The following is a 23,187-nucleotide window of genomic DNA, read 5'->3' as shown; positions in this document are numbered from 1 at the left end:
ATACCAACAAACAGCACCCACAAGGCAAAATGAACCATCAGATCTGTCCATTTAAATTGCTAACACAATGATTTAAAAAAGAAAGGTTATCTGGGTCTTTACAAATAATGCTGCTGACCCTGTGCTCTATTGTGAAATGTTTTCAGGTATGACAGCTTCTTGCCCTGACAGAATATTTTAATCTGTTGATAGAATTAGCCAAGCACGCCTCATTCAAGCATCTTATGAATGGATTTGCCAGCTGGGCAAGGGCTAATATTAGGGTTTGTGAAAGCCAGAGGGAGGAGATTGGTTACCAAAGAAACAAACAGATCTTTAAGCAGATACATCTAAGAGATATCCCAAGCTCAGTCTTAACCTGGTCTGGTAACCCCTTCTGGCAAAAGATTAAAATTTCAGCTACAAATATAAGAGAGTAAAGGAGGGAAACAGAAACTCTAGAACTGGTGTGAATCCTTCTCTGCTCTATGACAAATTACACAACATATTGAAGAAAATTCCCTTATCCTGGTTTAAAAACTGGCTACCAGGCAATATGCAAACTGGAGGCAATGAGATTTTCTGTGAGAGGAAGGAGAAATGCTCTCAGTCGAGGGAAACTGTAATCAGAATTTGTGGGGTTTTTTGTCAGATCATCCCAACCTTGGATGTAGAAAAGACAGTAAACTAGTGATCAGTTTGGATGAGGATGACAACAGTGAACAACCAACTGATGAACCTAGCTACTTTTTGCAGCCATTATATCTTCTAGGCAAGTATCATATTTTGAAAAAGTCCTTTCTGGTTCTCAGGTCCTTTGACACAGTGGTTTGTAAAAAAAAGTTCATGTGAACTTTCACCGTTTTCATATGAAGGTGAAAAGAACCATGCTTGGTGCTGCTCAGCCATGAATTACCAGTGTTGTGTTTTCCCTCCATTTTTATTTCTCAAGTAAATAATTCTGCAGTCCACCGACATATGTATTTCTTGCAGCGCTGCAGTTTCGCTCACTTGATACGAAGACCCTTGTTGGTGGTCAGAACAGAAATATCTGGTTAAATGCAGTTACAAGGTGTTGCTGCCCTGAAAACAGCAAATAAAAAGACATCCCAGGGAGTTTAAGCCACTGTGTGAAAAGGTAGAGCACTTTCAGAGTTTCCTCTGCAGGTAGCTGGGCAGCACGTATGTTAGTGTCAGGTCAGGTGGCCTTTTCACACGGTAAGAAAAGAAAACCACAGGATCTGGTTTGGGGACTTCTAAAATTGGACTGTGTGTCTATCTTTAGAACAGATCCAAAGAAAACATGGTATAGGGTAAAATTATAGAAAGTTGAAAGTCTGTATCTGGATTTCACTATGGAGAATGATACAGTTAAACAATACAGATGTATAAATGGTTAAACTGAAGCAAGGAGAGATGGACTGAAGTAGGTATCTCTTTAGGACTTTCTAGTGATCTAAGAAAGCCTTTTTTTCTGGTCTTGTTATGTGGAACATTTCTTTTAATGCCTCAGGCAATGATCTAGGCAGGCTAGCCTGAAAAACCAGGGGTGGGAATGCAGTTTTTAGCTCAAACTAAACTGCAGTGCTGAAGATGTTTCCCTGGTCCTGTAAAACACAGCCATGGATACAACCAACCTGGTAAATCTACTTTTAATGCCCTGTTTCCTTCATTCTTCCACACACGGTGTTCTGAGCGCCTTCTGTGCCTCAGCCTCCCTCTGCTCTCCCAAAGGCAGATTCCCAGATGAGAGTAAACATTTTTCTTCCCACAATAGGCCCCAGCTTGGCGGGGGCATTCAAGCTTGGGTTGCGGCTTCAGCAGCAGCATGAGCAGAATGGGGGGATGACCAGGAGGGTGGAGAAGAAAGGGGCTGTGGTGGCATGGAGTGCCCAGGGCACACGCCAGCCGCAGCAGGCAGCAGAAGAGTGGGCAGGAGGAGGCAGCTGGAGGCAGGAGAGGAGGAAGAAGCAGGCCGCAGTCCAGGCAGGCAAGCCAGCTCCATTGAGGGCACAGGGGCTCCCGTGGAGGTGCCCCTCCAGGGTGCAGAGAGAGCTGTGGTAGAGAGATGGGACATGGCTGCGGGAGGATGGAGACATGGGAACAGGGCCATGTCTTCTGCGTCTTCCCCAGCCCCTCAGCGAAAGCTGAAGAAAGCCCTAGCCCGCCATCCGCGACCACCACTGCGGCCATTGGCGGCACCCCGCCACGCCCCCGCCGCCGGCAGAGGGCGCGCGCGCGCTCAGCTCGCCCAGCCCCGCCCCCGTCCAGTCGGGCAGCCGGCGCGGCCCCGGCGGCGGCTGTGGGGGCGGCCCCGCGCCTGCGCGGCTGGGCAGGGCGAGGCGGGGCGGGGCGGGGCCTGGCGGCCGGCGCTGGGAGCGGGCGAGGGGGCAGGGCCGGGCCGGGCCGGGCTTGGCGGCGGCTGCGCAGCTCTGCGGGGGCTGTGGCCGGGTGGCTTCGCGGGCGCGGCGGGGAGGCGCGGCGGGGTGCGGGCGACCCTGACTTCCCGCCGGCGGCTGGGCCGGAGCGTGTCAGCGGCGGCGAGGGGAGGACGGTGAGTGCAGTCCCCGTTGCCGCGCCCGGCGTGCGAGCAACAGGTCCCGCCGCGGAGCCGCCAGCCTCGGCTCGCCGGGGAGCCTCACCCGCGGCCACGGCGGCCGTGCAGGCCTGGGGGTCCGGCCGGGCCGGGGCCAACCGGGGCGGCGGGGCCGAGCCAGGCTGGGCGGCTCTCGGGGGACCGCCTCGGTCCCCGCGCCCCGCCGAGCGGTGGCCCGGGCTGTGCCCCGGCCGCGGAGCCCGGCCGGGAGGGGCGGCCCTGGCCGCTGCGGGTACAGGTGCCTGCGCCGCGGGGTGGCCGGAGCCGGCGCCGCTGCCGGGAGCGTGGGGGGCGGGCGGCGGGGGGCGCCCAGCCGGTCTGCCTCCCTCGGGGGAGCCTCCCGGGCAGGCGCTGCGAGCTTAGGCCCAGAAGTTGTAAGAAAACCCTCCCGTACTTGGCTGTGCGCTTTCTCTGCGTGATTACAGGGGTGTGTGTTTGTGTTTTAATGAGGGGAGAGACTTGAGTCTTCCCCCTCTGATCTTCTGATCTTCTGGCAGTTCTGTGTTTGGCAATGATGCCTCTGTAAAGAGATCGCTTCGTATTGGTATATGAAGCTTTGCAGGGTTAGGTTAAAGTAGGTTGTATATGAGCGACTTCAGTGTGTTTTATAGTCGGCAGTAGTTAACGCACATACTGGCTTGGAACTACTTCGTTTTCAGGAAGGCTGTGCTGATAATGTTCCTGCGGTGGCGGTGCTTTCCTAACTGAGGAACCGAGTCTGTGTTGTGGTAGAGACTCGACAGGCAAGCAACAAAGAACACGGTGGATTTGAGCTTGGTGAGACAGACTGCACAAGAAAATTCAATTAACTTGTATTTGACCTTTTTGAAAAACTTTTGTATTTTAAAAAATCTGTCTAAAATAATAATGTTCTTAGATGTCTCACGTGGGACAGATCCCTGAAAAAGAACTTAATGAGGAATATTAAAAGGGGTAAATATCAACTAGTGCCGTGAGGGGTTTTTCTTTTAAAAGGTAGTTCTTAAAGCCTCTATAATGGAATTATTTGGGCATAAACTAGCTCCATAGTCACTTACTAGAACAAAATACTTGCATTCTAGGTAGGTGATGATACATCGATGACTGCAGTCAAACTTCTAAGAAGTGACTGGTGGTGATCTTTTTCTAAGTGTCTGCTGCTTCGGTGCACAGCTTCCTATGCCTTAAAGGGACCTGTCTGTCTTTTTGGAGGATTGAGGTGTTTTTCCTGAACTTGTCAAAAATAGGATATCTTTGTTTTGCCTTTAATTAGGCATCCGAGCCTGCAATCTTTTGGTTTTAATCTGTCCTCTGAATTTTCACACACAGTACATCTTTTTTTTCTTATAATCATCTTAGAGCTGTTACTGCAAATCTAAATGTCCAACACTTTAGAGTCTGGCTGGTTTATACACAACTGTTTTCCAACATGCTGTGATCCAAAAAAATTCAGTGTTTTGCATGTTAAAAGCTTAACTAATGGTTAGTATTGTAGATGGTTTAACAAGGCATCAAATATTTATGTTGCAGCACTTAATGAACCAGTGTACTAGAATGTTAAATTTAATTAACATTACTGTTAATAAAGTAATACAGAGTTAAATTTTAATACACGATCACTTAACTCTTTTCAGAGTAGTTCTTTCAGATTTTACATCCTTCCAGTGTGTGTCATGTTGCCTTGCAATGTATGGAATAGCAGTGGATGGTAATTTTTGCTGTATAGAATTAGGTGATGGTAAAGATGGTAGTTTTACTTAGTTTTTATTAAATTTCCTTTCAAAAGATCTGAACTTACTTGGAAATGTAAATCAAAATATTTCTTCACTAGACTGATTTAGCTGCCTTAGGAGTCTGCAAGAGTTACTCAGGCCATTGAGGGGTGTCAGGCGTCTTTCATTACCACGGCAATATGTGATGTAGAAGCAGTAAAAATGCAATGGAGAGGTTAGCATTCATATTGAGTTACAGACGCAGAAAACTTAATGTAGTCTGAAGTTCATATGCGTCCATATATATTTTCGCATGTAAATAATTATATTTTCATAACACTTCCATTTGCTGCTTTTTAATTAAAATCTCTTTCTATAGTTTGAAGTTGCAGGCTTTTAAAAATCCTGCGGCATTTTTAGATGCAAATTCTGTTATGATGTCTCCTCAAAGACTGGATCTTAACATCAGATACTAACAGTTGTAACTACCTGGTTCAGCTACCAATTTTTTTTTCCAGTTTGTACTTTTGATTAAGTGCATTCCTTTTACAGTGTTAGGCTTTTAGAATGCTGAAGGCTAAGATTTCAAACAGTCTGCTACTTCTTAGATAACAGGATTTGTATTTGTATTCATATGTCATGTTTAAAATTCTTAAATGTTCTAGCAACTGGCTTTTTTTTTTTTTTTTTAAAGTACTTTCTCAGTGTGATGGGTAGTGTTGCAGAAAGGCTTGACATTACGGTATTTGGAACACTAATTACTGCTTTGGTCATTAATCAGAAAACCTCAAGACTTTTTGTAAATATTAATTAAATACTGCTCTATTGTTTTCCTTTTATTAATGAGCAAAGAGAGGCATTTGTATATTTGAAAAGGTTTGCTGCTATGTCTGCAATAGAAAACTCACTTAGTGGAAACAGTTCATACTGTGATGCTGGCAAAATTATTTTTCTAGTATAGTTATCTACTTTGGAACTTTCTTCAATACAACTGTTCTGACAAAAGAAGCTTTATGTACACGTCCTCCTTCCTGCACTCCCAATAAAGCTATATGACAAAGTGTTTTAAGTATAGTTCAGACTAAAGGATGAAGCAGAACTCTAAACAAAAAGAGGAAATTGTAACTAGATAAGTAGTTTATATACCAGACTATTTTAAAGTAAGTTTTGGGGTTTGTTTTTTTTTTTTTTTTTTTTTGACCAGAGTTGATAAACTGTGTATGTCTGTTGGTAAAGATTTGTTCTATACTGCAAGGATGTCTAATTGCGTACTAATACGTAGCTGTGTGGGAAGGAAAAAATGCTGTAACTCTCAAAGCTTGCATCAGTTAAATTAGAAAGCAAACAGAGATACCATTAGTAATGCACAATTGTACAAGGAATGCTTCTGTCCTGTGAAGCAGGAAACACAGAAAGGCCTAATCTTGCACACTTTTTTTTTTTTTGGCAGAGAAAGAATGTGATGTTGCTTTTCTTTTCAGATGGGTAAACAGTTTGAGTACCTGCCCAGTATGTTGAGATTTGGGTTCAAATCATTCTACTGTTTGGGGGAACTTGAAACCCCCATCTGTCAGTTCCCAAAGGGAATGCTTTAAGTGCCAGGCCACTGGGTGTTTGGGTGTGAGGTGCTTCCAGACACCAGCCAGTTTCATTCTTGAGGAGTAATATTCACTTGGGAAGGGAGTGAATGGGGTATGTAGCCCAGGGACTGGCTGGCAAGAAGCATGCTCAAGTACAAATTGATGATATGAACCCAGGTCTCCTTGTTACAGGCAAAGTGTTCAAAGAGTAGATGAAAGGGATTCCCCACCCCCCCCTCCCCCCCAGCATGGTGTGAAATTCTGGAGACTTAAATCTCTGATCTTTCTCTTTATGTTTATTCTTGGCTGACTTGGCCAATTCCTAATCATGTTGAGTATTAGATATTTGAACAGCACCTGTAATGTGCCCTTTTCATTGTAGAGCGGAGCTTGGTTGCTTATCTGTGCGTTGTGGAGTCTAGTAGGTAGCACGGCATTTAGATTCTTTTGTGGATCTAATTCTGCTTTCTTATAAGATGCCAAATAATTAGATATAAAAATGTAATTGTTTCAACATACCTATAATTATTATCTGTTATATAAAGATCACCTCAGTGCCTTGTGTTTCCTTAACTGATTTGCCTGTTGCATCATGTATCTGTTCTGGCCAGCCATAATTGTCTTCTGAAGAAAAATAATGAGTAAGAAACAGTTAATGTGATTTTATGTTAACATTTTTAGTACTTGATTTTGCCTCTAGTCTTTCACTTTTTAAATTTCTTCCCTAGGATTAGAGAAAAGGCTTGACAGTTGATACATGTGACAGTGCAGCTCATGGTTGTTAATCATAAACTTTGGTATCTGAATTTGCTATACTTTATTAGCATAGAAAATAAACTCCTCATCTCCTGCAAAGTTCTAACAAAAGAATAGATGATATAATGATAGAAATTCTGGAAAAAGATAGTTCTTAAGAAAAATAGGATAGAAACCAAACCATGAGTTTCATTCTTGTCTTGCATCAGGGTTCATCTTCTGGGGAAACTGTTGGAAGGTCATACTTGGTTATTTGGCCCTAACAGGTGATTCAGAAGACTCTCAAATGTTTTTTGGGGGGGGGAAAAAGCAGTTTAGAACCAGGAATGATTTCTAGTAAGGATATATTACAAGTGATAGGACAGTTAAGTGGTCCTTTACAAAAAGTATTAGGAGTACTCAGGTGTGGTAATAGTCAGTATGTTAGCATCTAAAGCACATACCTGTGCACGTGCATCAACCGTTAAATGAATAGTCAGTGTGAATTGTCTTATTTTCATAGTGTGAAGTTGTTCAGTGGTATCTTCAAGCTCTCCAGAAAGTTGAATTCAGCAAAACAAAAAACCTTTGATAACCGGGAAGTGCAACCTCAGCAGCTGCTCTTTGACCTGGCAATGGCGCTGGGAGGTGGCTGTATGCATTCCGAGTCTGTTTCCATTCCGAGTCTGTTTCCAAGGCTAAGTGTATATTTTTAAAGTCAGGAAGGAGAGCCTGGAAAAGAAGTATTCATTTAGGTACCAGTAGTGTTGAGTGGAGTTCTGAGTACAAACATGTGAGATCAAAGGAAGACAATGTGTAATAGTGCCTAAAAGAGTCACTTGTCATTTCAACAGTATATTGTAAAGATTGCCAGTGATATATGTGTGAGCTGTTGTTAGCAGTGTGATGGCATAGGAGTGACTTGCATTTAATTAGGTGTGTATGAAAGAGTACTGAAACTTAAAAAGTTCACCTTGTTCAAGGCTGAAGGCAAGTAAAATATAACTGGTATGATGTCTTGGTAAAAACACTGTTGAGAGAAATTACTTCACTTTTGATATATCTCATCACCTGTCTGTTTCGTCGGAGCCAAATCTTGATCTTGGTTTGGGTGGCAGAGAGATCAGCAGAGTCGGCTCTCATCTGAATACTCAAATGTAAACCCAAGTGTTCTTTTAACTGGGATGATCTTCACAATTCAGGTCAATGAAGGTAGTATGCTTCAGTAATGCCTTTTCTATTAATCACTTATTTAGAAGCTGGTCTTCAGTGTGGCAGAGGAGAAATCTAGGGAGGGAGGCATATTTTTCTGTATGGTGGTTGTAGTACTGAGTTAAATTCTTCAGCACAGCAGATATCATGACAACTCTCTTCAGAACGTGATACCTCTGTGCATAAAGCTAAGTCTTAACCTTAATATCGGATCATGCAGTGTTCCTGCAGTGTCGTGATTGAGAACTTGTGGTCACCCTTGTTTGTCTTGTTTTATCAAATTGTCATTGACTTGTCAGCTACTGTTAATGAAAATTGAGATAGGTTAATCATGGATTAATGCATCTTGGCTAAGAAAATTAAAGTTGCTTTTGTAGAAAAACTGTGATACAGATAACTGCATTGTGCGACATAGAAATTAACTGCATGTCTTGTATTGCCTAAGAGAAGGTGTTGCTAATTCCTCTGGTATGTCCTATTTTCTAAATGTTTTCTCATCTCTGAAGGCAAAGCTCATGCTTTCGAGTTAAGCATCGAGATTTCAAACAGATGAGGGTTTGGATTGTATTGGTTTGTATTATATTGATTGTACTTCTTACATATGTATATCCTTGTTTTCAGAGAGCAAATCTCTTCTTCCTGGTGTCTGAAAGGGCACATGATGTCAGCAGACAAACTTAGTCCTGTGTTAGTGGGAGAATATAGCATTAGTGGACATCACGTGCTTTCTGCAGAATCAGTTCCTGTAGGATCAAGCGGTGATGGAATTGCTTAGTGCCACTATGCAGTGGCATTTACATTTTGTTTGAACGATGTTAGAAGTTCTCAAATGCAGGAGAGAAGGGAGGTGAATTGAAATGGAACTTGATATACGTATTTAAAGGTGGTGATTGTTGTTGTAGGATAATTAAAACCAAGGTAATGCAAGCTCTTAACAGTTTCATTTTTTTCCAGTAATCAAGATGTGTTCTAAATTAGTAACCTAATTACTTACAGGGAGGAATTAGCACGGTGTCTCAGAGTAAAGTGAGGTAAAAGCTGATCAGCTCGGCATTGTCTTGTTGTGCTGACTGACTAAATGACTTATGAGCCCAGCAGTACTGGTTTTGGTTTTGGCCAGTGGAATAGCCTGTTTCACATCTTTATTTTTTTAAGAGTATAAATGGCACTAAAAATCCGTTTGAGCCTAAGTTCTTGTTAGATTTGTAGACTTTTTCTACTGGATTATCAATTTAATTTGTGCCTGTTCGTAGAATATTCATCTAGTGTGTGCTGTGATCTTCTTTCAAGACTTTAACTATTGTCATCAACCACTTCCTGACAAAGCGCATTGCTTCAAGCTGATATGATGAGGGCTAGCTAGAACTCTGAAGAGGCAAGTTACTTGGCTTCAGCGGAAAGAGGAAGAAAGTGGCATTCTGAGGATTCTGCAGTCGGGTAGACACTTTTCTACCTTTTAGCCTACTTAAATTTCTTCTTTCTTCATTGGCTCATCAAGCAAGATGTAAAGATTAAGGACTGAAAGTGTATCCCAAAGAAAGCTAGGAATCCAAAAAGTAAATGTCACTTGTCCTTCCTCCCAAAAGAAAAAATCCTGAGGATGGTTTTAAGATAACAGAACAGGCGAAAAGCTATTCAAGACTGATTATTTTGACATACTTTGTAGGTCATTACTTTCTTTAAGCTTTTGCCAATTTTCAAGTAAGGAGAGGTCAAAATGAAGTGCTACGAAGAGCTATTTCTTCTTGACTGAGAGAGAGAACTCTGCATCTAATTATTTGATGTTTTGAAGCAGCAGTTAAGAGTTATTTTGGCTTATTGCTTATGAAGTAATTTTTAGGTTAAACTGTTTCTTTTTTGATATCAATGTCTTGTTTAGTAAGCTTACTGCTGTTAAGGAGTACTCATATGATCAATTTCGAATAGTCATGATGTATTTTTTTTCCTTAGATCTTTCCTGGTTTAGTATGGACTTCTTACATTTTTGCCGCCGCTTTTTTGACAACTTTTCTGTTGCTTGTTTTCTTGCATTCTTTCCTTCTGCAGACCTTCAAATATGAGTCTTTCTCCGTCTCCTCTCTAAATAGAGAAGATGGACAATATTGGGAAGGAAACAAAGGTTCTGTGTGTTGGATCACACCATTCCTATACTCTGTTAAGTATTATGACCTTTTGTTTTCTCTTTCCCATTGTATTATTGCCTTGTGTCTTAAGGTTGGATTGGCTTGTAAAACAGTACCTATACTTAGCATTTCTTTCATTTTGCAGTACTGTCCTGGTTCTCCTTTAGATCTTCTGGTGCTTGTGTTCTCTTACCTCTCATTACAGCTTTGATATATTCAAAGATACCCCTTCTATGTCAGTGGGAAATCTTTCTGTAATAAGAGTGAAGTTAAGCAGGAATATTGCTTTTTATGGGACATAATGATGACTATTATCTAGCACTGTGCAAAGCAGAGTAGTTCAGTGCCAGGAGCTCAAGAAATAATTTTTAGCAAGTGTGTGGTGGGATGATTAGATATCTGTGAAGTGTAATAAAATTGGACCAGACTCTTAGTTTCTGTAGAACTGTCAAGAAAGTTATCTTTAACCATAGTGTCTGTTTGCTGTGCTTTATGTAGTGTGAGTGACAGCCAGAAAGCCAACAAAATGCTAAACGTATCAGGAAAGGCATTAAGATGACAGAAGACCTCATATTGCAGCTATGCAAAACCCTGCTGTCTTCATTCTTGTGTACAGTTCAGGTCTCTACATTTAAAGGAAGTACATAGCAGAACTAAAAGAGATAGGAAAAGGCAACAAAAACAATCAAGGGATGGAGAGACTCTTACAAGAAGAGACTAAAGACTGGAACCCTTCGGTTGGAAGGGGATGTGATGGAGATTTTAGAAAAAAAAGCCATGGAAGCTGTGGATCTTACAAATGCGGGATGCAGTTGATTAAAATGGTAGGTTTGAAACAGATAAAAGAAGCTGGTACTTCACATACTGGGTGGTGAATTACTGGCATTTATCGCCATAGGAGTTTGCGGAGGCAACCAATATCAGCATGTCCAAAAAAGGGGTTATACAGATTCCCAGACAGCAGATCCATTGACAGATGTATTTAATGGTTCATAATTGAATAGTCAGGGATGTATCATCTGATGTCCTTCAGCAATTGAACTTCTGAAAGCACAAGTTATTCCTAAACAGCATGTCTGGTTGGCATTGTCAGATGGAGAGTTCTGGGCTTGATGGACCGTTGGTCTGACTCATTAGGGCATTTCTGTGTCGTTATCCTAAACAGCCTGAAACCGTGTTTTACACCTTACTGAAATCTGTTTTATAAAAATGTGGTAGATTATCTCAACCAGATACTGTTACAAAATAATATAACAACAACATAATACAGTAACTGTGAACTCCTCTACAGAAATGTTATATTTGGTCTCATTTGGGATTCTGTGTTGATGGCTCAGTTTTGATCAGTGGACAATGTGCAAAGCTGGGTAGGACCCTCTGTTATAAATGCATCTGTATGATGCTGAACTTGGAATTTGTATGATGTGCTTGTTTGGAAAAGCAAAGGAATCTTAGAAGCTAAAAACCTCAGTTAAAGGTGGGTGGGAGGGGATAATCTGCAGATGTGAACAGTTAGGCCTGCGTATTATGTACAAGCTCTTTTTGAAGCCTTGAGTGTGGTTTCCATGGCTCATCAGTGGTGGTTCTTAATTTATAAACCTTATATGAAGCGTTGTCTGTGTTTAATCCTAAAAAAAAGTACTAGGGTGATAATTGCATGGTACAAATTTCAAGAATTTTACTTAATAGGTTGTATAAAATCTGAAATACCACTTCTGTAGTAGTAAAGTATTAAATATTTGCATATGTTTTTTTAAATTTAACAACCTGAGTTGCAAACTTTAATATATATTTACTTCATCCCCTAAGCCAGTTTCTGACTTCTGTTGGTGAGAACTTCATACAGTTTCTCCTTCTGTCAATATTTTTAAAGTCTTTTCTATACAAATATTTAATGAATGCAGCTGCATACCTAAGTGGCTGGGTAGTAAATGTAGGCTAGTTTGTGTTCCCTCTTAAGTGCACACTCTTGTCAAATCCTAGAAAGATATTTAATGCTGTTCTTTTGGTATTACGTTTGTTAGTGCTCCTTATAACTTCTGTAGTTGGGACTTCATGTGATAATTAAAATTCCATGCAAAACCTCAGTTCTTGATTTCTTAAAGCTAATTTGAAATGGAGTATTTAGCCTTTAAGGTACCTAACATGACTAATCAGTGCCTGTTAAACTTAATTACTAATTGTTTAACAGTTCATATTGTACTTCTGACACTTTTTGGCGAGAGTGTGTTTTTTATTCTTGGATGGATTTGTGACAAGTGGCCCATCTGATTCTGGCTACTTTAGAAGAAATTTAGATTGCAACTGTAGCTCTGGGAAATCTTGCCAGATTTGGTGATGTCAGTTTTTTACCTTTCCCTGCTCAGCTCCTCTGTTCTAGTTCATCATTTGCAGAATTAGCAGAAGTGCTTGTTCTTCAGTCATTTCAGTTCATAGTGTAATATCTGACCCCAACTAAGATGCTAGTCTTAGCACTGAAGTGGCTGAGGTGTCAGCACATGTTCCCTTCTGCCAACTCTGCTTTTGGGATCAGTGACTTCTGATGGGAGCAGAGTCTACAGCTGAGGATAGTAACTTAATCTGCTACAACAAGATTTGCTAGAGCTTGTCTATCAACATCTTTGATTTAAGCTTGCTGTCCCTTCAGCTCAGCCTCTTATGCAGCCTTATTTTCTTCTTTATTTGAAAAAAATAACACAAGGAGAAATAATCTGCCTTATTTTATGATCACTTTGCAACAAATTCCATGTCTAACTTCTGACTTGTACTTTGAGAAACCCATAAACAATCAAGCGTATTATTGCTGACCATTACACCATTGCAGGTGTCAAGGATTCATGTATCATTATATTAGTATATTCTTACAGGTATACTTCTGAAAATTTTTATTTACCAGTTAAAGTTTGCACTGGCTTTGGTTTTCATACTTGCAGTGTAGAACCATCCAGAAATGCACTCATCAATTAATATACAGAACCACCAGGTGTGCAGAACCAAAAGCAAAACAGAGACATTGGTAAAAAATGGTAAGACCTATTACTCAAAGTCAGACTGAAACATTGTGCATGGGAGCTATTTGAATGGGTGCTTGAAGCTTAGAGGAATAAGAAAGCATTAGAAGTATGCTTATGGGTTTAGCTTGTTAAAACTTAAAAGTTCTCTAATAAATACCCCTTGTTTGTATTCAGAATTCCAGAGCTGGTCTTGAACGAATATAGGTGCGTACTGTCGTGGTTTAACTCCGGCCAGCAACTAAGCACCACGCAGCCGCTCACTAACTCCTCCCTCTGCCACTGGTGGGATGGGGAAGAGAATTGAAAACAAGTAAAACTTGTGGGTTGAGTTAAGAACCGTTTAATAATTGAAATAAAAAATAAAATAATAATAATGGTAATGAAAAGGAAGATAACAAAAAAGAGAGTGAAATATAACCCAAGAAAGACAAGTGATGCACAATGCAATTGCTCACCACCTGCTGACCGATGCTCAGCCAGTCCCCGAGCAGCAATCCACCCCTCCCGGCTAACTCCCCCCAGTTTATATACTGGGCATGATGTCGTATGGTATGGAATATTCCTTTGGCCAGTTTGGGTCAGCTGTCCTGGCTGCGTCCCCTCCGAGCTTCTTGTGCCCCTCCAGCCTTCTTGCTGGCAGGGTGTGAGAAGCTGAAAAATCCTTGACTTAGTATAAACACTACTTAGCAACAACTAAAAACATCGGTGTGTTATCAATGTTATTCTCATACTAAATCCAAAACACAACATTATACCAGCTGCTAGGAAGAAAATTAACTCTGTCCCAGCTGAAACCAAGACACATACTTAGAATGATTTGAGTTAGTGGATCGCGAAAATATTCATAAATCCTATTGACCTCAAATAATAGATTCTGATTTCAATACTTAATTTGTTAGGTGATTTTTTTTTTTCCTGGAACTCAGCATATTTTTAATCTGTGAATATTGACTAAATATCTGGAAATAGTTATATCTTTTCATAAATGTAGAATTCATCAAGAACAAAAAGGTTATGAATGCTGATTCTGTTGGATGTTCTTCTCTAGATAAATCTGAGTAAATAGTTTTCTAATATAAAATGTCAGCTGGCTTCAAGTTGAAAATACATCCCAAAGAGATAAGTATCTTCCAACCGATTGGTCAATCGGAAAAGGGCATGTGAAGCTTTTGGCTCAAGTTCCAAAACTCCTGGAAGTAGTGGATGAAGTCTGACCATCTGTGGGTTACCTAAAACTTCCCAAACTGTGGGATACCTAAACCTTCTTAGTTTTGCTCGATGATTTCTGCTTTGCAAAAATAAATTTTGTGATTGCAGACATTGTAGCCTTGGTAGTGCTGGAAGAAAATTCTCTGCCTGCATTGCTGAGATGATTTGCAGTCTCTGGAGACCAGAGAAGTACAACTTCTCTCAAATGCTTTCTTTAAATTGAGTGGAATAAAACCATTTTATTTAACAGAGGGTCTCTGGTAAACAGATATGTCAGAAGGATAAAATAGTTGCTTTAATTTCAAAAGTTGTAAATTTCTGTAGCTTTAAAGCAAAGATTGTAGACTTGACTTGGAAAATTGAATACATTATTGTAAGTATTTGGGTTCCTGTGTGATTAGTCTGTTGTTTCCACTGACAATCACTAATGGCTGCTGCATTGATTATTTTCAAATTTTCAAAAGGATTTGAGGTGTAACCTGACCTAAATTGCATTGTAGTAATTCAGTTTGAAGGGACAAAACAGAAATAATGGACAATAGATAATCTACATCCCAAAATTTGTTTCTGTTTCCTAAGTAGCTGATGGTAAAAAGTAATGATAAAATTTAGAAACTCCATCAAGACTCACAGAAAATCAGATATACCTGCTTTGATTTGCCTCACCAACACGGTTGATTTGGCACTAAAGATTAAACCCAGTGACCAGACTTGCTAGTTGATTGCTCTGAGTAATTGGCATGTGAACAGTGTGGCAGCTCTTGTTCAGGATGTCAGTATTTTTCTGACGTTATTTGAAAAAGTGACTGTTGTTTTATATGCTTAGGTTCCAAACAAAATGGTAAAGTCACTGTAGTGTTCTTGGCTTGTTCAAGAAGAGTCTCTGGGTTTTTTGGTTTTGGGGTTTTTTCTTTTCCTCCCCTACTGAAAAAAAATCTCAGTATTAAATATTTCCTTAGGGCAAGAACCTATGTTCCCACTCTGCAAAATTAGGAAGTATAATCTTAGAACCTTGTTTTTCTTCCTAGTATCACACAGAGTGCATGTAACAAGTGCTCAGAGGGGTGGTGGAAAAGAAAGTAATATGCAGAGCTGCTAATAAAAAACCTCTGTCTGTGAGACATTAGTACAATCATCAGAGGAGCTGCTTTCCAGTGAGGTACCGGTGCTGTTCACAGTGTACCTGCTGGGTTAGAAGTTGGGCTAACCTGTTGGGCTTTTTAGGAAACTAATACTGCACCATATCTCTTCTACCCTCTTTTGATTTCTAGGCTTAGATGAACTGTAAAGCACAAAGACTTGCTTTTGTATGTCTGACAAATGGAAAATACAGGACTGCAGCATCTGCTGTTACTTTTTGAACTTTCTTACTGTAACAAAATGAAAATATTTCCAAAACTGATTTTACTGGCCTAGAATGTGACATTTCAATTCTCAGTTAAAATTCTGTATTAATAGTATTTTCAGTCTACTCAACTTTGCCTGAAAGACCGTATTAAATGGCTTCATATTTAGACTATATGGTATCTGTAGGAACAACAGTTGCATGTTCTAGTGAGTAAAAGAATTTACCACCTGGCCAGGACCCTGCAGAACCATAGTGCGGGATGTGCTGGAGTGTCAAGGAGGAGGCAATCTTTTGTCTGAGCCCTGTTCTCTTTACTCGTGATTAAAATGCAGGTGTCTGAGCTAATAAGTTGTCAAGAACTTGGAGAGCCTGGTTAGTCTGGCACAGACAGAAATTAAATTCAGCATAGTTTATTAATTTCAGGCCACTGCCAGTTGTGCTGGACCCAGGACCTTCACAGTGTCACTTGATTTTTTTTTTTTTTTTTTTTTGTCTCTGTCTTGTCCTCTAAACTCGTATCTGCGGGCTTTGCCATTATGCAAAGTTTCCCAATCTCTTACTGCTTACTGGGAATGCTGACTGAAATATTTTTATTGCAGATTTAAAATTTATTTTGTTTCAGCCATTATACTGAGTGGTACTTTGAAATTGCGCTATAAAACTGTTTTTAATTGACCTGTGGTCATGTCAGGCCTCTTGATTACACTCACTCACCCAGTCCTGTGGTAAAAAAAATTACTGGTTGAAAAAAAATTGTTGAGACAATCTGAGGTCCTGACACCCCTCCCCTTGAGGAGGGAATGGAGGGAGCCAACAGCATTGCCCTAACAATACTATTTAGCTGCTATAGCTGTGTGATGGGTTGACTAGAATTATATCCTTGTATTTGGATATCTTTTTCAGTTTATGCAGCTATATGGATCCTTTTGTGCACAGTCCTTAATAAAATATTAGCGTAATGACTTATGTCAGTTGTTTATTTTGTAAGCAAACCAGCTTTTTGCTCTAACTTTTGTTGAATAGCCTGTTGTTCTTTTAATTAAAAATGCATGATTTAACTTCTGCAGGCTGTTCCTTATCTGTACATCCTTTTGTGTGTTTCCTTACTTTGTTTCATGTGTAAACCTTGGTGTGTCTCTATAATTTACACTACTGATCTTTAGACCCTTCTGGTTCTTTTAAGAACATGAGCAAAACCTCTTCGGGGTGAAGGTGTGCATTGTTTTCTTTGCATAAGAGAAAGCTGAAGCTCCCTAGCTACTATAAATTGTGTTGATTGCTTTATCTTAATAGAGACTAGTCTAGTTTCATTTTTGGAAGTAAGAATCAAGTATTTTCCTCATGATGTCACCTAATACTTTTGAAAAAATGCCACTAATGACAGATAATTTAAAAATCTGCAACAATTCAGGTAGACATCAAGAAAATACTGCTTAAATCTAAGCCTTATTTGTACTGGGTGACGTTATTGGATTGCATTCTAATCGATTCTATAATTCTCATTTTTGCCAGAGCCCAAAAGCTCCCGTTTGTAAGTGGGACCAAAATTCCTAATCCTAGCCCTAAATCCACATTTGTAAATTTCTTCTGAAATTGAGAAAGCAGATACCATTCACTGAAATCCTGATTTTTGTCACGCAGGGTGAGCACGTCTCTTAATTTCTCTTTGTTACCTTTGAGTACTTCTCTGTTCCTGAATCATTTGTTGCTGATCACGCAGCACTGTTCTGGAGTGGTTTTGGATTTTATTTGTTCTTTCAATTAAACACATGAGCACATGGAATTTTCTTGTACACATTTTATCTGATTTTTTTAGGTATAAACTGGCTCTTCTATACCCAATAAGATTTGGTAACAATTTACCTTTTAAAAAATCTGTAACTCATCAAAAATTGCAATCGTTTTGGTGATGAAGAGACACCACTGTTTTATGTGCAGATGATCTCACATTAGAGCTTTTTGCTACTGAGAATGGGAGGTACCTTTCTCCTGGGTTTGTTTTCTGCTATTTTATTCCACTAAGCTGGCTCAGGGAGAGCTCTAGTGATGCCAAAGCCAGTGTAAAATAAGTGAGGAAAGGGGTTTAGAATAAGGTGAAGGTTGTCTCCATCTTGCAGAATCATATCCTAAGCTCAAGTGGGAAAACTGGAAGGAAGAAGTAGAGGTTGTAACTAAAGATTGTTGAGAGACGTGGATATATGGGCATGTTGAGGCATGGGTGGTGTGTATTGTTGCAGCCTGAAGTTTTTCAGCTGTGCTGCTCCAGTGCATTGTGAGAATTTGCTGCTGTGAGATCTTGAAAAAGTATGTTTAGGAAAACTAGTTTTCTGTTTCAGCTAGTCAAGGCTCCTCAAATTGCTAGGCAAGAGAAGGACCAAGCATTTTTAAGCTTTGCGGTGACGAAGCACAGACGTATAGTAATTAGAGTTCTTGCTGCCTGTCAGACACTAGAGGTGTGTATGGTTAGGGTCTGGATGAAGTTTCTCAACTGAAACCTCTTCTGTAAACCTGACTCTTTCTTAGGGTGACTGCAGTGAAGACGTTAGAGTGTTGTGCTGTTGTTACGGCTCTGGTGCTTCACAGTGGTATTCGGAGTTTTCTCTGCAAAATTTGCTGCTTGTTCCTGTTGCTTACAAGGTAGATGCACCAGACTAGACAGTTATAGTTTCTACATATATAACCTTTTCGGTTTAATTTTCATCACATTTCTTACAGGTGAATCACAGAAAATACTCTTTCTTTCCATCCCCTGTCTCGCAGAGGAAGCACAGTTTGTCTTCCAGCAGACAACAGCTTTCACTCTTTACTATTTGGCTGACCTCTTTGATCTGAAAATCTTTGTGTAAAGACAGTGGCAGCTTCCCGAGCAGCATATAGAAATGCTGATATTGGCACCGAGCCCCATATCCAGTTAGTGCTCTTGCTGTCTGTTCTGTCATCTTAGCCTTGCCCTTTGACACTGGATTCTGCTTTTTATACAAGCAGGGAATTTAGAGTTATTTAACTTTTGCTATTCTTTTGATTATTGCTTGAATGAAAAATTACTCTGGTTTCTCCAGTTATGAGCTTCTCTCCATATCATTCGGTTCTAGACTCTCCCCTTTTTCCTCCCCTGCATTTTCATTCCTTTCTCTGACTTTTCTCAGGGAAAAACAAGATCCGTCCTTGCTAGCTTTCATACTGTACGCAACTTCTGGTGGTGGTCTGTGGAGCAGCAGTTGAAGTCTTGACACCTGGTTTTGCAACAGGGCAAGCCTGCCAGTTTTGGGGCAAAAGCACTGAGAATATTTCAAGCTGTCCTGACTCCGTCATTGATGGTGAATGCCAGTATTTCTGACGCATTTTAGTAATCAGTTTTGCTTGGGATAACTTCATAATTGTAACACTGTTTTCCCGAATGCTTCAGTATCATAGAGTGTTACCAATGCAGTCTTGTTTGTACAAAAGACCGGTGTTAGGTTACTAATTTGTCTCCACCTCTAGAGAAAAACACCTGTCTGTGTGGTCTCTGTATGAGAGGGCAGCACCCAGGATCATAATTTTGCTGAAGGATTTACAAAGTAATACTTCCACTTGAAAGTTCATGTTTTTAGTTATGTAAATGTGAATTTAAGAAAGAAGGACCTTATGCCCAGAGTGTTATGGTTCTTTTTATTCAAAGGATTAGTATAGTAAAACCTGTTAAAGGCTAATTTACTGAAGGCTTTATTCTTTAACCCAAAGTAGAACTGCCAAATATGCAGCTTACATTCTTAGATAAGCTTAATTATGGGAAATTTGGCTCTAGGGTTTTGAATTTAATAGCAGTTTATCTTCAGTTGGATGGCATCATTGTGTTCTTATGAAGCTAAAACTTCTAATAAGTTTGTTCCAAAGAAGTCAATACTATGGTTCTTTTGGAATGAAACTGAACAGTGATTAGCGAAGACACTGCTGCCTAAAGTGGCTATAAAGTACACTGTTTAAAGTTTATGTCATCGGGATTATTTTGGGATACTGAGTTCTTACTTTCTGATTCAGAAGTACCTGATGACTGAGTTCTAAATATTGGGACAATAAAGTGTTGTGATCTTTTCTTTAAAGAGATTTATCAGCTATGTTGGTGTAATGCATATAAACGTGTTTGTATCACTGGTATGTAGAACTTGTACAAACTTAATCTTAGTTATTTGTTTAAGGGGTTGGGTGTGTGATTGATTCTTCTAAGTATTGCTCAATAACTTTTTTGAATGTATTCTTAATGTTCAGTGCCCTTTGGTATAATATCTATACAATTTACTTCACTGGGTGGTGAAACGCAAAGATATCCTGCATTCATCAGTTGAAGGTGTTCTTCCTCTCTTCCCATTTCCCATTAAAAAATATCTGAATTGCTAAGATCTGACATCAGCACCAGGAGGAAAACTTTGTCTGTTGTAGAGAAGTTTCGTTATCTTGCATCCATTAGATTCTAACTTAATTTTTATGCACAGTCATGTCAGGTAGAAGTGATGTCCAAATATCTTATCTCTTTTCTACATTTCTGTTGAGAAATTTGTTTCAGGTTTTATAACGGTAAAAAATACGCATGAAAGGTAAAGCGGGACAAATTAGTGAATTTTGAACTTGTACAGAAAACTAGGAACACTGACTGGCTGTTCGTGGATTGTAATTTCCATTTTCTATTGCTGTTACAATTTTCTTTATTGTAGTGGGTAGTAGTAGGTAATATGATTTATGGAACTAGATTTAGTTGTCAGACACTGCAGAAAGTTCTAATGACAGGGCAAAATTTATGTTGGGTTTGTTTTTTTTTTTTTGAAAGAGTAATTCTGTACTCATTAATTACAAGCAAGTGTAAAGTATAGGTTTACATACCTTTCACTGTTTGTCCATTTCACTGGCACAGAATATTCAAGATGGTTGAGAATTCTTCTGTATAAGAAGCAAAAATTCAGTGTTCAGCTTTCAACCCTCAAATTAGGGGAGGGAAGAAGGCTTTAAAGATGCTACCAAAGAAGGAAAAGGTTGTTTTTAAACAAAGTTTTTAACACTACTGTTTGAAGAGTCATCTTCAGCTTGATTAGTGTAAGAATTGAGAGGAAATACTTCCTCAAGTTCGAATGCTGCGTTGGAAGTTCATTGCACTAGAAGATTCACTCCATGATCTTAGGCAAAGAGAAGTTTCTGCTGAATTCCACCTTCCTAGGTGTTGAATCTTTGTTCCTTAGTGTGATTTGAGAGTTCTGTGGAGGGACTTATATCACTTAGCTTACCAGTGTTTTTCCCTGACTTGTATAGTGATGTTTGAGATCTTAGTTCAACAGCTCAAGTGATGACATGGCTTTCTGGACAGAATTATTGCACCACTACATACAAAATAAGTTTGCCTCTCTTCACATAGAAAAGTGTCTTACATTCCTGTGAGTTTATCACAATTTTCTAATGTCTTCTTAATAAAAAGAGCATCTGCTTTAACAACATTTCAGAAACTGAATGTACTTTCTTTGATTTAGCAAAAGAGTTGAACTGTGAAAGAGCTCTGCAGCCGCAGTGCTTATGTTTTTGAATTCAATTTGCAGAATTGGGTACGTTCCTGTCAGGGCTTTATCTTAATTTGTGTAGCTCATTCCTAACATTAGGCCCAAGAGTCCACTTACATTTAATAGGAGAGAAAGAGAGAGACTGTTTTTATAAGGTACAGAAGGTCTTTAATGTTATATCTTTATAGCCTTTGTGAAGCTTTCTCATGCATTTTTATTATGAAGTCTACTGATGTAGGTTATTTACAAAGCATTTGATTTTCACATCCTATAGTGAAATTTTGGTAATACTTAGAGTCTTTTTCTACAGGTTTTCCTCATGACCTATGTTTTAAGTTACTAGATGGTGTAAGTTTGTTCAGCAGGCTTGCCTTATAGTATGACCAAGGAATCAGCATGAGTTCTTCAGTCATGGTTGGCATTGTTCCCATAAGTATAACAGATCTTTGTGATAAATATTGGGAAGGTTTGAAATAAGGGTGATTTGTAATTTTCGTCCATTTCCAAGTGGTTACCCATATGTGAATTCCATTGTATAGGTATATGTGTGCCTGAGGTAGTGGTACTTTTATTTCCATTAGTGTTCAACCAGTAGGTGTACCATTTTATGCCTTCTGCTGCAAGCACTCAGAAAATTAAGATTTATCTCTGTTATTGCTGTCCACTGTAATAAAAAAAAAGTTTTTGTTTCTGAGCCATGGATTCCCATCTAGTGTGTTTATACTATTTGCACAAAGATAGTAGGTTGAGAATACTACTTGAGTATCTTCAAGTAATGAATGTGCAGAGATGTTCAGACTTTTCAGTAGGACCTCCTTTAATAATGCTCTCAAGACGTGCAGGTTCAATTTACCATTTTTGTTTGGGAGGAAATAGGCTCGAAGATAAATGCAAGTTTTGCAGTCCTTTACACCCACGGTGTCTCAGGTTATGCCTTTTAAGAGAAACCAATAGGTTCTTTAACTGTCCTGTTTACATCATCAGGAAGAGATGCAAGTGGTTGTACGTGTGTGGTTGCTTTTTTGTGGTGGGTTTTTTTTGTGGGTTTTGCTTGGGTTTTTTAGGGTGAAAAGCTCTTTCAAAGTCAGTAGCTGTTGATGAGATTTTTTTGTTGTTTTGCAGGGGAAGTGGATGAATTCACAGAATATGGTTCCATGAGATGAGGTTCCATTGGAGTTGGCTCTCTGCTGCCAGCGGGGGAGTTTCTGCTTGTCTCTGTCCTCACCTCTTTACCTCCTTGGTCTCCACCACTTGCTCCTGCCCCTTGTGCCAGTCCTGTCACCTTTCACTTTATTGTGAGCTGTTTTAGCATGCCACTTTGACCAAAACCAAACAAAAGTATTTTGTAACATTCTACAGTCTTGTTGAATGAAGGTGACTCACAGAGAGATTTGACAAGCTTCAAAGCTGTCAGAGAAGGTATGAACTGTACAACGCAAAAGTGAAGAGGGTAAGGGAGCAGTCAAGAGAGTTATGAGACTGCAGTCTTTGGGAGCAGTAAACTAGCCCAGCTTAACAGTTCAAGGAATCATACTGACAGTCTCTTTTCTGGTTCTTGTCATAAATTCATGAACTATGGGATCTCTGTTTGGAAGGATCCAAAAGTAGGGCACACTTGAAAGCCTAGTCAGCTTTGTTCTGTGCTAGCAGTTGGGGAGGTAGCTGTGCACAAAATAGGAATTATGTGATTTCCCTGAAGAAATTACTGAAATGTTCTGTAAATATTAAGTAACATGACTGACACGGGATAAAGAAACTACAACATTTTGCAAATTCTGAACAGTTGTTTCAGTCTGTAAAATTTTGGGTTCTGACTTTGCTACGTGTCTTCACCTTCTGAGGAATGAGAAACATTCCAGCGGATTTCATGTACACAAATTCACTTGGGCATAATTCTTCTCTGCAAACTGCGACTGTGACCAAATATTTCTTTGGGGATATATTCGCGATAGCTATTCATTGCATTTATCCTGGTTGAGGGTGGTTTCTTTCTTCTGTAGTAGCAAGGGCTTCTGTCTTCTTTGTCTAATAGGACATCTCAGCATAGTAGTAATACCGAAATAGGTATCGTAGAAAAAAACTGACATACACTGCATGGCTGGTATGCCTTGCTTACAATGTCCTCCAGGAAAAAAAAGGTACAGGTGATGTTAATTAGAAAGAGAAAACCTTAGGGAA

The 23,187-nt window shown here is 39.7% G+C and overlaps 2 protein-coding genes across 2 annotated transcripts in view; both read left to right on the top strand.

Moving 5' to 3' along the window:
* The window catches only part of GARIN2 (golgi associated RAB2 interactor family member 2), a 42,579-nt gene that overhangs the window by 16,251 nt on the left and 3,141 nt on the right, over positions 1 to 23,187 (top strand). The gene's annotated exons all lie outside the window — the stretch shown is intronic.
* PALS1 (protein associated with LIN7 1, MAGUK p55 family member) overlaps positions 2,495 to 23,187 on the top strand; it is a 60,495-nt gene continuing 39,802 nt past the window's right edge. Inside the window, exon 1 of the mRNA XM_050897894.1 lies at positions 2,495 to 2,533. The gene's annotated coding sequence lies outside the window, so the exon portion shown is untranslated. The remainder of the gene's footprint in view (positions 2,534 to 23,187) is intronic.

Source organism: Gymnogyps californianus, chromosome 5 (assembly GCF_018139145.2).
Source record: "Gymnogyps californianus isolate 813 chromosome 5, ASM1813914v2, whole genome shotgun sequence".
Lineage (NCBI taxonomy): Eukaryota > Metazoa > Chordata > Aves > Accipitriformes > Cathartidae > Gymnogyps > Gymnogyps californianus.
Note: the sequence above shows the minus strand (reverse complement) of the source record. Positions and strands in the feature narration are given on the sequence as shown.